The sequence below is a fragment of the Alosa alosa genome, chromosome 5 (genome assembly GCF_017589495.1).
Source record: "Alosa alosa isolate M-15738 ecotype Scorff River chromosome 5, AALO_Geno_1.1, whole genome shotgun sequence".
Lineage (NCBI taxonomy): Eukaryota > Metazoa > Chordata > Actinopteri > Clupeiformes > Clupeidae > Alosa > Alosa alosa.
Window position 1 is genome coordinate 30,358,609 of NC_063193.1, and position 14,911 is coordinate 30,373,519.

General features: G+C 45.5%; 1 protein-coding gene across 1 annotated transcript in view; it reads left to right on the top strand.

Annotated features, from left to right (window-relative positions):
• Nucleotides 1-9,426: 9,426 nt before the first annotated feature.
• The window catches only part of unm_hu7912 (un-named hu7912), a 14,816-nt gene continuing 9,331 nt past the window's right edge, over nucleotides 9,427-14,911 (top strand). Inside the window, exon 1 of the mRNA XM_048244303.1 lies at nucleotides 9,427-9,660. The gene's annotated coding sequence lies outside the window, so the exon portion shown is untranslated. The remainder of the gene's footprint in view (nucleotides 9,661-14,911) is intronic.

The window sequence follows — 14,911 nt, forward strand, 5'->3', positions numbered from 1 at the left end:
AAAGTGACGTAATAAGTATACAGCAAGAGCGGGTGAAAGCGTCGCACAGGAGCAAAATAATCGTATTCTCTGAATAAGAACGAAAGCATCGGAGCACAACATTTCAGCGAAGTTTTGATAGATTGACAGTAGCCTAGGCTATGAATGTGGCGAGTGCTGTTTATATTAAATCACATTTATCTACGAACAACTAGGACATTTAGAACAGTAATGTAGACATGGTGGTAACAAAGTAAGTGGCTACATACCCAATCTCTCGGTGCAGCTATCACAAGAGTTACACAAGTCAGACTAACGTGCCTATGTTACATTTCGCCCCTGAGCCTGCGCGAGAAAGCCTCGTCGACCAACAGGAAACGGTTGAAATTTGCTTCACCCGCCTCGATTGACGTCTACGTGATGACTCTGTCCATATCTTTTACTGTCTATGTTCAACGCAAGCAAAAGAACATTGCGAGCAATGTGCGTGAGTTGCTATGGGAACATACACAGCAATCTTTGATACAGACACCAATTTTAGGAAAAGGGCTGCTGATCGGTCTTCAACTATTTTGGTAGCCTACGATTTATTACACATCCAGAAGAATACATTTGAGTCGTTACAGGCTCTGGCTTATTATGGAGCATAACAGGAACAAAGTTATCAAAAAAATGATCAGGGAGGAAAAATCCGAGGGGGCACGTGCCCCCTTAATTTCAATGGGCATGATGCCACTGTGCATCAACGAGTGCATCGGGGCAAATATAGGTACTATAGGTACTATAGGTATAGGTTACTTACTCTAATTAATTGTGAAACGCATCTTGAGTGCGCACCAGAGAGAGAAAGAGATAGACTGGCAGGTTCCAGCTGTCATTGTTGATATCCCCTTTTACATTATGAAACTTATAACTGCTTGTAACAAATCAAATGTGGCAACCCTACTCCTAATAGCTAACACAACTCCTCCATTTAGGGAAGCTAGCCTACCAGCAGCTAAAGCAACTCCCACTGTGACAAGGCTCTGGCTAACCCAACAGCACTGATAACAATGTCCTTGATCAAACAGGGTTGCTAATATCCACTATCAGTCAGACACTTATGGAGATGAAGTTAGATGGAGAGCCTGGAGGAAGAGGTAGTCGTGTTGGTGGTGGTGGAGGGGGGTCCTGATGGGACTAGTAAAGCCCACAGCGGGGGCTTTGATTTTGGAGGATCAGAGTAAACCCCCCACCCCAACCCTTTACTCAACCACCACCCCAGCACAACCTCTATTCTCCCCACCCCTCAGGGACTGTGTGATGGCTCCACACCAAGAGTCTGGAGACTGCAGGGCTGCACGGGGCTTTGAGAGGATCTGTGTGTGTGTGTGTGTGTGTGCGTGTGTGTGTGTGTGTGTGCATGAGTGTGTGTTTGTGTGTGTAAGACTGCAGGGTTGTTTTTGCAGCTCATTTCTCAGTGCTGCACGAGCCACGTGCTTCTCATTAATGCAGACAGTCTGCTCGTCCCGTCCCATCCCAACCCAACCCATCCTGGGCTTCCTGTGAGCGCGCGGTGGGCCAAACGCTACACTGCAGCAGCCGCCGCAGCCAGTTTGTGTTCTAACCTCCCATCTGCATACACACAACCCAATCTCATAAGGAAACACTCCTGCCTGCTACGCACACACCCACAGAGAGAGAGAGAGAGAGAATGATATTAAGATAATCAAGTTAAACATTTTATTCAAACATTTGAGAATTGGGGAGCTTGGGAGTCTGAAATAGAGAGTGCTCTCAGCTCAGCTGCCACTGCATGCATGCCTCTGTGTGAAGACAAAGAGATGTGTGAACATTATGCAACAGCATGAAATAGCCTTGTACAGCTCCTGTGTGTGAGAGAGAGACAGTGGAAGAGAAACAGGGGGAGGAGGGGAGAGAGAGAGAAAGTAGGGTGGAGAGAGAGAGAGATGGAGAGGGAGAGAGAGGGAAAGAGAGAGAGGAAATAAAAGGGAAAGAGGGAATAAGAGGGAGAGAGAGAGAGAGATGTACGTTGGCCATCAAAAAGCGGTTCTCTCCCTCCATCTCCCACTCTAATGCACTTCCCCTGTTCACCAGCCCACAGCATGGACCCTGCAGAGCCCCAGGCCTCACAGCCTGCAGGATAAATTTAGACAAACCAGAACCGTCCGACAGAAAGCCTTTCAAAATGAATTACCATGGTTACACTGCTCTCTTAGTGCATCTGGAAGAGCAAAGAGGATAGCCCTTTCTCAGCATCAGTGACTTCCCTCCAAACGTGCTCACCGAGGCCCTCGTCTCTGTGGTGATGACAGCGCAGGCGGTCTTTAGCGTGGAAATCGGTGTGACATCCAGACCCGGGGGGAGACGGCCATGACGGCGCTCTCCTGATGCCCCCCCGTTAGAGATGGAGGCTAATCAAATCAGCACGCCGCGCCAAATGATGCTGCCGCCGCCACCAGTCCACATCAGGGGACATCACGCCGTGGCTGGACACTCAGAGGACGCGTTTCATAGCGCGTATCGGGCCCGACGGCGCAAAGTCACAGAGTCGGTGACAGAGGACGAGCATGAGCGGACTCTCTCAGAGGGAATGATGGACGAGGCTGTGCGTTTGGGTTGGGATTATGCTAAGGTTAATCAACTAAGGGCCAGAATGAGGGGGCAAATCAGCCGCAGATGAAAATGAGGGGGACCACTGTCTGACCCAACACCCCCCACCCCACCCCTCACACACACACACACACACACACACACACACATACACACACACACACACACATACACACACCCCACACCAGGAGAGCCCATTAGCGAATGCCCTTCACATGCCCACTGCTCTTAAAGACAAACACAGGAACACACACGTTACCTGCGGCAGCAGACACACATTTTTTTTAATCACACACACACACTTTTCAGTGCTCCACCAAGCAGGGAAGGAAGATTCCTCAGTCCGCCAGTCACATTTCAGAGTTTGGCCTAGTGCCGTGTGGAACCCTGGTGGTGAAGGATGAAGTAGAATTCCTCAAGAGTGAACCTAGCTTTGCAGTGTTTGACTATAGCTTACACACTTTTTGCAGAATTTGGCTCATCATGTCTAAACTCTATACATAGCCAAATAAGCACTTGGAGATAAACAACTCACATCTATGCCAAAATGAAATACTGCAATCAAAATTCAACAATCCTATCTAAAAATGTAATTATTGCAACAAAACCATACACACATGCACTGTTTGAATTACTCTTTTAAATCAACAGCAACACACTGATGTGCTTTATATAAAACACTGCAGTCTTTGTGTTTCTATTTTGATTGTCACTTTCTCAGACTCAGTCTTCTGTGAAACTCAAAAGTAGAATTTCAGCAGTAATCAGCTGACATTTTTTGCAACAAATGTTTTTACAAAAAACAAACATTCTTACAGAAATACAGTAAAGAAAAATAGAATCACAGTTATCAATGCAATGCTGTAAGTGAATGTACTCTAAACAAATCAAAATGTAGTAACAAAGTTAAAAAGAAAATGTGTGTGTGTGTGTGGCGGTGGTTATGGATTCTGCCCCCTGTTGCAACACGTCCTCATTGACATGGCAGGCGATGTCCTCTTGGGAAAATATCACCTTGTGTGCCATATGCTCCCTTGAACTGACCCCACCTCAGTGTCTCTGCATGCCCCTTCCATTGCTTGCAAAAGAGGCATGCAGGTACAGTACTGTATGTGGTTGGTGGTCATATACTTTTTTAATGGCACACTGAAAATAATTCCTCGATAGGTTTTACAAATGGGGAGTGAAGGGGCAGATACAGAACTGTACACGGGTACTCAATGTAAAAGTGAACTTGAACAGGTGCACAATAACTTACCTGAAGTCTACTTGTGCCTCAGACTGATTGGTGTTCAGTTTTCTCTGTAAATGTTTTCAGGTATGTGTGTAATACCAATTACCAGTTTCCCAAGGATTACAAGAGATTTCATTTTTGAACAAAGTGTCTAATGTAAGAAATTGTGTGTATTGTTTCTCAATAAGAGTGTTGCAGAATCACAAACAATGTGCAAAGCAGAAAATGTGCTATGGTAACACAGTGTGTAGTGACAAGTTTAGGTATTGAGGCTTTGGTCTAAGCATTCATTTTTAGTGAGTGAGCAATGGGCAAACATTGTATTAACAGTGATCTCACTCTGATGGAAAACAATTTGAATTTCCCAATCCTGAATTTCTCTTGGAAAGAACAATGTAATCGTCTGTGATCTAATCAATGCAGAGCTTCCCTCCCTATAGCTGCGCTGTGTCTTGTGTAATAGCAGTCCAATGCAGAGCTTCTTATAGCTGCGCTGTGTCTTGTGTAATAGCAGTCCAATGCAGAGCTTCTAATAGCTGCGCTGTGTCTTGTGTAATAGCAGTCTAATGCAGAGCTTCTCTCCTTCTCTCCTGCGCTGTGTCTTGTGTAATAGCAGTCCTGTGTGGTGGACGTGGGGAGGATGGATGATGGAGACCTCGGTGGCGGTCAGTGACTCTGCCTCTGCAGCTGCATACAGACACAGCTGTGATGGGGGTAATTATCCCCTGCCGCGCCTAAAAAAAAAAAAAAAAAAAAACACAGCGCAGGGCAACAATTAGTGCTACTGTGACTGTTGTGGAGGCACTACACACAGCACAACGCAAAAACACAGAACACACACAGAACAACACATACACACACACACACACACACACACCACTCTGACTGATCCTTCACAGCCAGATCCTCTCATCAGCATGGGCTGGATTTGTAGTGCTGCATCGATCCTTCCCCCCTGACATTAGCCGGGGCCACCTGTGTATGCGCACATAACACACACACACACACACACACACACACACACACAGTGCACAAACACACACAGCAGACAAACACTACACACACACACAGCAGACAAACACTACACACACACACAGCAGACATACACAGCAGGCACACACACACACACACACACAGCAGATAAAAGCAGATAAACACACATACACACACATACTCACACTCTTCTCTCCCCAGGAAAAGAACAATCACACACACATGGCAGGTGGGTCTAAAGCCCACGGACAGGGATGGATCAAGTGTTTGACTCCTCTTTATGCCTCCTGCATCCTTTTGACACCTCCTGACATCTCCTGACTCCTTCCGCCTCCTCCTGACTCCCCCTGCCTCTTCCTGACTCCTCTTTACTCCTCCCGACTCCTCCTGACTCCCCCTGCCTCTTCCTGACTCCTCTTTACTCCTCCTGCCTCTTCCTGACTCCTCTTTACTCCTCCCGACTCCTCCTGATGTCTCCTGATTCCTCCTGACTCCTCTTTACTCCTCCTGCCTCCTCCTGCCTCTTCCTGACTCCTCCTGCCTCCTCCTGACTCCTCCTGCCTCCTCCTGATGCCTGACTCCTCCTGCCTCCTCCTGACGCCTGACTCCTCCTGACTCCTCCTGCCTCCTCCTGACTCTTCCTGACTCTTCCTGACGCCTGACTCCTCCTGACGCCTGACTCCTCCTGACTCCTTCTGCCTCCTCCTGACTCCTCTTTACTCCTCCTGCCTCTTCCTGACTCCTGCCTCCTCCTGCCTCTTCCTGACTCCTCCTGACGCCTGACTCCTCCTGCCTCTTCCTGACTCCTCCTGACGACTGACTCCTCCTGACGCCTGACTCCTCCTGACGACTGACTCCTCCTGACGCCTGACTCCTCCTGACGCTTACACGCCGGCCCGTCTGGGACCTGTGCCTTGCCACGCTGCATCACATCACACCCAGATGGGATTGGACAGATGGGAGGAGGGCTCAACCAATGGGGGGCTGAGTTTGCTGCCAGCCATGTAGATCAGTACAGTAGGTGGCCTGGCAGAGTAGAGGTCTGCTGGTCGTGCTGTGAGGGTGTGTGTGTATGTGTGTGTGAATGTGTATTAGTGCTGTAGTAGTGAGTAGCTGAGTGAGAGTATGTTTGACTGAATGTGTTGAGGGCCAATTGGTGACTTCAGCCTCAACAGCATCACACACACACACACACACACACACACGCACACTCAGACTGATGTGTCATTTCCCTGGAGTGTGACAGGCCACCTCAGCTCAACTCTCCTGACTCTGTCCCTCGCTACATCACACAGCACTGTCACTCCCGACAGAAGATGTGTGTGTGTGTGTGTGTGTGTGTGTGTATGTATGTGTAAGAAAAGTGGCATTAGCTTTTTTATCTGGCCTCTCAGACAAGTGTGTGTGTCCCAGGCCAAGCACATTAGTCTGAGCCACCAGGGGAAGGCAGTGGGCCATGGAGCAGGTGCAGCAGTGTGTGTGTGTGTGTGTGTGTGTGTGTGTGTGTGTGTGTAGAAAGGCCAGGGTGTGTGTGTGGAGGGAGGCTGGTGAGCTGATGGGAGGTCAATGTGAATGTGTGTGAGTGTGAGTGTCTGTGTGTGTGGAGGTGGTGTGTGTGTGTGTAGGGGAAACCAGTGGAGCCTGATCAGAGGTCAGTAGTGTGTGTGTGTGTGTGTGTATGTGCAGTAGGGTGGGGGGTGGGTTGTTGGGGGTGTGTGTTATTGTGGCGGAAACTTGCTCAGTCTGATGGGAGGTCAGTGTTATTGCACGTGTGTGTCTCAGTGTGTGTGTGTGTGAGAGAGAGAAAGTGTGTCTATGTGTGTGTGTGTGTGTGTGTGAGAGAGAGAGAGAGAGAAAGTGTGTGTGTGTGTGTGTGTGTGTGTGTGTGTGTGTGTGTGTGTGTGTGTGTGTGTGCGAGCTGATGTGAGGTCAGTGGTTAAGGGCTCTTCATCTCCTCTCTCACCCACTCGACTGAAGCGGCCATATTTCTGTGGCCGTAATTGCAGCTCTGCGGCTGGGTGGCGATGTGGAGGTGGGGGGTAGGGGGCAGAGGAGCCATATTAGATTTGTGTTAATGACAGCAGTCTGGGAGTGTGTGTGTGTGTGTGTGTGTGTGTGTGTGTGCCTGGAAGTGCACAAACAGCACAAAGTAAGAAGGTCCGCCTACTCAAGAGAAACCATTTCCTTCTTCAGTCGATTAATTTGCCATTTGTGGAAATTGGTAGAATACAGTATAATGCACAGTAACTGGCATAACCTGCATGCATGGGAAAGAAAGCTATGAGAAAAGAAAGGAAAGAAAGCTATGAGAAAAGAAAGAATGAGAAAAGAAAGGAAAGAAAGCTATGAGAAAAGAAAGTATGAGAAAAGAAAGGAAAGAAAGGTATGAGAAAAGAAAGTATGAGAAAAGAAAGGAAAGAAAGCTATGAGAAAAGAAAGTATGAGAAAAGAAAGTATGAGAAAAGAAAGGAAAGAAAGGTATGAGGCTCATACTATCAGCTGACCTGAGCTTTGAGTTTACATAGGGGGAAGCCTGCATGCATATTTAACAAGTAATGAGATTTAAAAGCACACGAGCAAACGCACAAATAAGCGAGTAAACAAGCAAACACACAAATAAGCGAGTAAACAAGCAAACACACAAATAAGCGAGTAAACAAGCATGTGAAGGAAACAAACATGCCCCTGAGGAGCAGTCTGGCCCGCGCAGTGAGGAGAGAGAACTCCCATTACAGTTCCCACACATACAGTTACATGACATAATTTCACTGCATTTCTTACTTCCAGTAACTATATGCATGTGACAATAAACTTCCTTGTATCCTTGTATCCTTGTAGTTACATGGGGAGGAGAGATGCAGAATACATGACTGCATTGAAAGAGTGCAAAACAAACAAACTAACAGAGAAAAGAGGAGTGTGTGTGTGTGGGGTGTGTGTGTGTGTGTGTGTGTGTGTGTGTCGTGCGTGGTGTGTTTATGTTTGTGTGTGTGTGTGTGTATGTGTGTGTGTATGTATGTGTGGTGTGTGTGTGTGTGTGTGTGTGTGGTGTGTGTGTGTGTGTGTGTGTGTGTGTGTGTGTGTGTGTGTGTGTGTGTGTGTGTGTGTGTGTGTGTGTATGTATGTGTGTGTGTGTGTGTGTGGTGTGTATGTGTGTGTGTGTGTGTGTGTGTGTGTGTGTGTGTGTGTGTGTATGTGTGTGTGTGTGTGTGTGTGTGTGTGTGTGTGTGTGTGTGTGTGTGTTATATGTTGTGTGTGTGTGTATGTGTGTGTGTGTATGTGTGGTGTGTGTATGTGTGGTGTATGTATGTGTGTGTGTGTGTGTGTGTGTGTGTGTGTGTGTGTGTGTGTGTGTGTGTATCTGTGTGTGTTGTTTCAGCCAAAGCCTGCAAAGGCGCTAGGCAGAGAGAGGGCCTTTATGAACAAAGAAAGGATTGATTCAGTCATGCAAAAGCAAACAACTCGTCATGACAAGGAAGACAAGAGAACGAATAAGAAAGAATAAAATAGACTGAGTAAACGCCCCCACCTCAAAAAATAAATAAACAAATATTCAGCAGGAACTGACAGGGCTGTTTTGTGGTCTCCATGTCAAGGAACAGTAGTCATCATTAATAAACAATCAAGACTATCTATTAGTCATTCACTGCACCAGTTTAACACTTGGTTGTCCAAATCAACCCACGTGCCAGTGGTTCAGCACACACATCCACAACTCTGAGATCTGGAAGCTATCGCTGCTAGGTCTAATATCAGTTATTTATTCACAGCTGTGTACAAAGACAAACTAGCAGGCAAGTTTAGACATGCACTGGTCTTGCTCAACTGATTGCTTTTTCAGGAGGACCCATAACTGATACCTTCCCAAATGAAAGAGCAGTGGAGTGCCCTGTGTGTGTGTGTGTGTGTATGTGGTGTGTGTGTCCGCTGTCAGATTTGTGTAAGGTGTGCCAATAAAAATCCAATAGGTCAGATTTTTTTCAGGTGAATGTTCTATGGTGCCCACTGCCCAGGTTATGAGTGCAAAAAAACCTCACCAGTGACTCCCATCTGCTTGGATAAAAAGTGGGGTCTTTGTAGAAGACAGTCAGCTTTAGTTGAATATCAGAGTAAAGATACAGTAAGTCTCCCATCCTACAGAAAATGTGTTGGTCTAAAAAAGAGGCTTTATCAATGGTCATTTATTGAAAGAAAGTAAACTAATTTGGTTGACTGATTTCTGAATTTTTGGTTGACTGAAGACAAACAGTGAGCTCTGTATTTAGTCTATGATATTTCGGCCATCTTTACTTCAGATTTACAGTTTCACACCCATTGATTGACTGAGATAACATGTGATTTATTTTCGTTTATTGACGCTGAGTTTGAGTAATGGCCCGACGCGGCAAAAATGGGACAGATCATTACACGCAGAAAAATGCGATAACACAACGGAAAGCGGGAGAGGAGGATCGCTACAGAAAGAGAGACATCAGCTTCGTGATTCAGCCTTATCTGTTCTACCCGCGCAGAGACGTACAGTAGCACCGCATTCATCCGAGCATCAGTTCGCGCGCCCGTACGCAGGCGCACTCTCACTCTCAGCCTACCTTCACTGCACACCCGTGCAAGTGCAAGAGGAACAGGCACACCCCCCTCCGTCATAGTCCGCCCCCCAGACCCGTGGGCGAAAAATAATAACTTAAAGAGTTTTGATGCAGACCAGTCATATCAAGCACATCGGCATGGAAAAGACGTGACCGATGGAGTGAATGGGTATCATCAGAAGTGTTTTCTCTGAAAATACTGCGTGATTTTTGATAACAGAACAGAAGGATGCTCCTGGACTATGGATGGAAACGGTATGTTTTGCATTGCATGCTTCAACCATGGGAACGATAAAGGTTAGGCCTAGAGTTGAAAGTAGCCAGAAAACTTGCGCCCAATCGTGTATCTACCTAAAATGAAATAAATTCGCCCTGGCTTCGTCATGATGTCATTTGTCCGGAAAGCATTAGGTCATTTTACGAGAGATGCTCTAGTGCGCGGGGGTTGCGCGTGCCGCAGCAATAAATGAGAACAAAGTGTGCTGTGCTGTTTTTATGATGATGTAGATTTGAAATATTATTGCTACTATTAAGCCCAACAGGAAGCAAATATGATTAGCCTACATAAAAAAAGAGCATCCCGTGGCGTGCTCTATGATGTTTACTTTGTTAATTGTTTGCGTCTGAATGCGTAGGCTCCGTCCTCTTATTTGTGAAATACTCCATATAGGTGTGCGTCTGCTTTCGTGGTTTGTCCTAATTTTTGTTCTGCGCCCGTGTGTGTCGTAGTCCAGCTGTACGTTGTACGGGAGCTCTTCCCAGAATGCGGTATCCAAGCGACGAGCATGTGGTATGTGGTCGCTGTTTGGAATGTAGGCAGCAGAAAATGTAGCTGACGTCTTTAATAACAGTCGCACTCTTTAACTAGAAACAGCCTGAGTTTTTCTGAGCAATGAGCTGAGTTTCTATCATTCATCCTTTTGCTTGGGAATGTGCTTTTGTAATTCACATAGCCCAATATTTTGCTTCAGCGTCGGCTGTTTTCTGAGATCTTCTGTTTTTAGTTTGTTTAAACTGCACTTATAGTTACTAAATGACTGAATCCACAATTAAATGAATAGCCAACAGTAGCCTAGTCTATGCTGCCAGTAAGATAACTGATGCTATTAGTTTAAAAGCAGTATTCTTTTAGAATTGTTTTAAATTACTGATGATGTCCCGACAACAACCTCAGCAGAGGTCACATTCCCTTTAGCTAATCTGACAGTTTGAATTTTATTCAATTTTTTATAAGATCATGCTTAACATACATTCAGTGTACTTGTCTTAAGACAGGTGAAGTGATTGTCTGAATTCAGAGAGTATGACTCTTGTGCTCCTGCAAAGACGTTCTTGCTGATTGCTTTGAAAGGCCGTCTTTTCAAATGTGCCATATTATGAGATATTTAGTCAGCACTTAATTGTGTAAATGTGAGTCATTGAGCTAACATACACTCCTGTATGAGTCAGCTCCATCATGCTTTGGGGGCAGCCGTGGCCTACTGGTTAGCACTTCGGCCCTGTAACCGGAGGGTTGCCGGTTCGAACCCCGACCAGCAGGCGCGGCTGAAGTGCCCTTGAGCAAGGCACCTAACCCCTCACTGCTCCCCGAGTGCCGCTGTTGATGCAGGCAGCTCACTGCGCCGGGATTAGTGTGTGCTTCACCTCACTGTGTGTACACTGTGTGCTGTGTGTGTTTCACTAATTCACGGATTGGGATAATTGCAGAGACCAAATTTCCCTCACGGGATCAAAAGAGTATATATACTATACTAGTCACACAGAGCCAGAAGGCTGTGCTGTCACATCAGTGGGTCCCATTGGGAGGTTAGCGAGGAGACCCTTATCCTATAAGGCCCGTTTGGCAACCTCTAAACCGTGTCCTAGCTAATCGACTCCTACGACTGTAGTCTGAGGGCTCAGACACGACTATCTATCTGTGTTGAATGAATCTTAACATTAGTGTGCATGCATGTCATCTGTGTTGAATGAATCTTAACATTAGTGTGCATGCATGTCATCTGTGTTGAATAAATCTTAACATTAGTGTGCATGCATGCCATCTTGTCAGTAAGTATGATGGTGAGATCTTAACATTTACATTAGTGTGCATGCATGTCATCTCGTCAGTAAGTATGATGGTGAGATCTTAACATTTACATTAGTGTGCATGCATGCCATCTCGTAAGTAGTGATGCTGAGATCTTAACATTAGTGTGCATGCATGACATCTCGTCAGTAAGTGTGATGGTGAGATCTTAACATTAACATTAGTGTGCATTGTGCATGCACGTCATCTCGTCAGTAGTGATGGTGAGATCTTAACATTAGTGTGCATGCATGTCATCTTGTCAGTAAGTGTGATGCTGAGATCTTAACATTAGTGTGCATGCGTCATCTCGTCAGTAAGTGTGATGCTGAGATCTTAACATTAGTGTGCATGCATGTCATTTCGTCAGTAAGTGTGATGGTAAGAGAGTGATGGTGATGATGAAGATGGTTAATGTCATGACTATAACTGATGATAATAACCAACCATGCCGACTATTTACAATGGTTGGGAATCTTACCACAACCATGCAGAAAATTTACAATGGTGGAAAATCTTACCACAACCCAATGCATATTGCTTATTGGGATAGAAAGAAAAGTAATTGGAACAAACAAGTAAATAACCTCGGTAATGAAATAGCCCATTACTGTACATCTCTCAAGTGAGTGTGCCAAGTGCTGGCATAGTGATTCATGGCCTAACCATGATGGCATAACCCATCTTGAATTTCCCCTTGGGGATCAATAAAGTATCTATCTATCTATCCATCTATCTATCTATCTATTTGATGAGTAAATTATCTTTAAACATGTTATGCCTATCATATACGAGGCAGAGAGATACTGTTGAAGATTCTGAAGATCCTGTCTGTCTGAAGGGAATGGGCTGGAGACATTAAGAAAGATACCACGCTAGGTCTGCTGTTAAAGACGCCCTATTAAATCTGAGCTTAATGGAGAGACATAGTAAAACAATGTCATACAGAATCAAGGTGATGAGAGAGTTTGTAAGATACTGTGCCATATCTCAGAGGAATCAAAACATATAGAAAAGACGTCATGTAGCTGAGTGAAATCAAGAGGGTAATCAGGAGGTTCACTTAAATATACTGCATTCAATCTGAGTACAATCACAATTTGCTGTTTAAGACAAGGTGAAAGTATGTTCCATAAAACTATGGAACTGTATTATGCGTTTATCTCATAGATGTCGCACTGTATGTGAGGGGAACTTTGGAACTGTATTATGCGTTTATCTCAAAGATATTTCACTGTATGTGAGGGGAACTGCGTAACTGAATAATGAGTTTATCTCATAGTTATTTCACTGTATGTGAGGGAAACTGTGGAACTGTATTGTGAATTTATCACATAGATGTCGCGCTGCATGCGAGGGGGACTGTGTAACCGTATCTTTTTGAGGGAAAATCAGGTACCTGTGAGAGAAAGATCATCGTTGAAGGATGGCGAGGCCTCCGCAGCCTCAGGTGGCGGTACCTCATGGGGAGAGAGCCCATTTCCTTAGTCAGCACGAGAGCCAATCACGGCCGGCTCTTTCAAGATGACACGGCAGATTGGACTAAGCTATTTTCATGAGCATCTACCCCCAGGGATGAGACACTAACTATGGCTAAAAATACACACGCTCGGCTCGCCGGGAGGGCACTGATGTCCAGCGGTACAGCAGCACAGTCATACGTCCGTATGGCGAAGGTGATCAGGATCACGCTTAAAGCGCACCGCCCTGTGCAGAACTCCGCAGAACCTCCCCCACACACACAGATTCACTTATTTTCTTCTGTCTCACTGCACTTCTGTCAGTTTAAGAAATCTGATTTCAGCGTCCCCCAAGCCCAGGGTTGAAATTTAACACAACAAAGAAAAGCTGGCGAGCCGCCCCCGTCCAAGTGCCCTGCTTCCACCCACAGGCCCTCAGAGTCCATCGGCGAGGGGAAGGATTTGAGTTACTGCGTCGACTGTTTGCTGCAGTTGCTTTCTGTTGCCTGAGCTGGTCAGAGCTTACTACTACAGACTGATACGCTCGATAAACCGGAGTGTAGCAGTGTGTGTATCAATAATTAAATCACACCCCAGCCGTCTCTCATTGTGAGCGATCTGCCGTGTTCATTGGGGCTGACGCAGATGTCAGTCTGATTTGACAATCTTCACGCATTAGTGATGCTGTCAGCAGTCTGGGTGTATAACACAGCTGGACTGCCACTGAAACTAATGAAAAATGAATTTCACATTGAAATATGAATTTGTGGCTAATCACTGCAAAAATGCTTTTTAATTGCCCACTATTTAGGCCAATCCAATCCAACCTCTGGACACATTACTATAGGAACACAGTCTGTGAGAGTATGCCCTAGCAGACATAGGCTAGGTGTAATGTTATGGATTCTGATAGATATTTAAAATGCTGTTAATTTATAAAAAAAGTATACATACAACATATACGTTACATATATTTAGAGACGATTTCTTTGCTTTTGTATTGGCATATTGGTGACTCCACACATAGTTACAGTACTGGATACACAGGATCAGTTTGAGGTTATGTTGTGCAATATGAATGTACAGCTACAGTGTTTTTATGTTTTATGTTTTATGATAGTGTGTTTACACCTGCACGAGCAAACTTAGGTTTGTTTGTTAACTCTCTCTCTGTATCACACACACACACACACACACACACACACACACAAGCACAGTGACCCAGGAGGTTATGAGTTAAAACTATATTTTGTTTGTTTGGATGTCTTTGTGTGGGGGATGTGTGTTTACACATGTCTTTGTGTGAGTGTTTCTGTTCAGTTTACTGAATGTACTGTATGTGTGTGTGTTTGTGTGTTTATGTGTTTGTGTGTGCATAATATGTGTGTGTGTGTGTGTGTGTGTGTGTGTGTGTGTGTGTGTGTGTGTGTATGTGTGTGTGTGTGTGTTTATGAGTCCAAGGTGTTTTGAGGAGACGGGCCCCCCTCCCCAGCGTGAACAGATGGTACCCGGGGTTTGCTGGAGGGAAGGAGCCAATAAGGGCCCAGCACTGTGGGCCCCTCTGTCACTTACACTGTGCCATGAAATGAAATGTCAGGCCCTGCAAACAAGCCACCGGACCCTAGCGCTAGTGCTCAGAGTTAGCTTAAAATTAAATGAAATTAAATATCAGGCCCTGCAAACAAGCCACCGGACTCTAGCGCTACTGCTGAGTTAGCTTAAAATGAAATTAAATGAAATATCGGGCTCTGCAAACAAGCCACCGGATGCTAATATCAGCGCTAGTGCTCAGAGTTAGCTCAAAATGAAATGTCAGGCCCTGCAAACAAGCCTCTGGATGCTAACATCAGCGCTTAATGTTAGCTTGAAATGAAATTCCTGTCCCTGCTAGCAAGCCACAAGATGCTAATGTTAGCCTCAACTAGGTGTAGTCTAAAGCCTAGCCTATAGCCGAGCATTGGCAATACTGTCACTAACA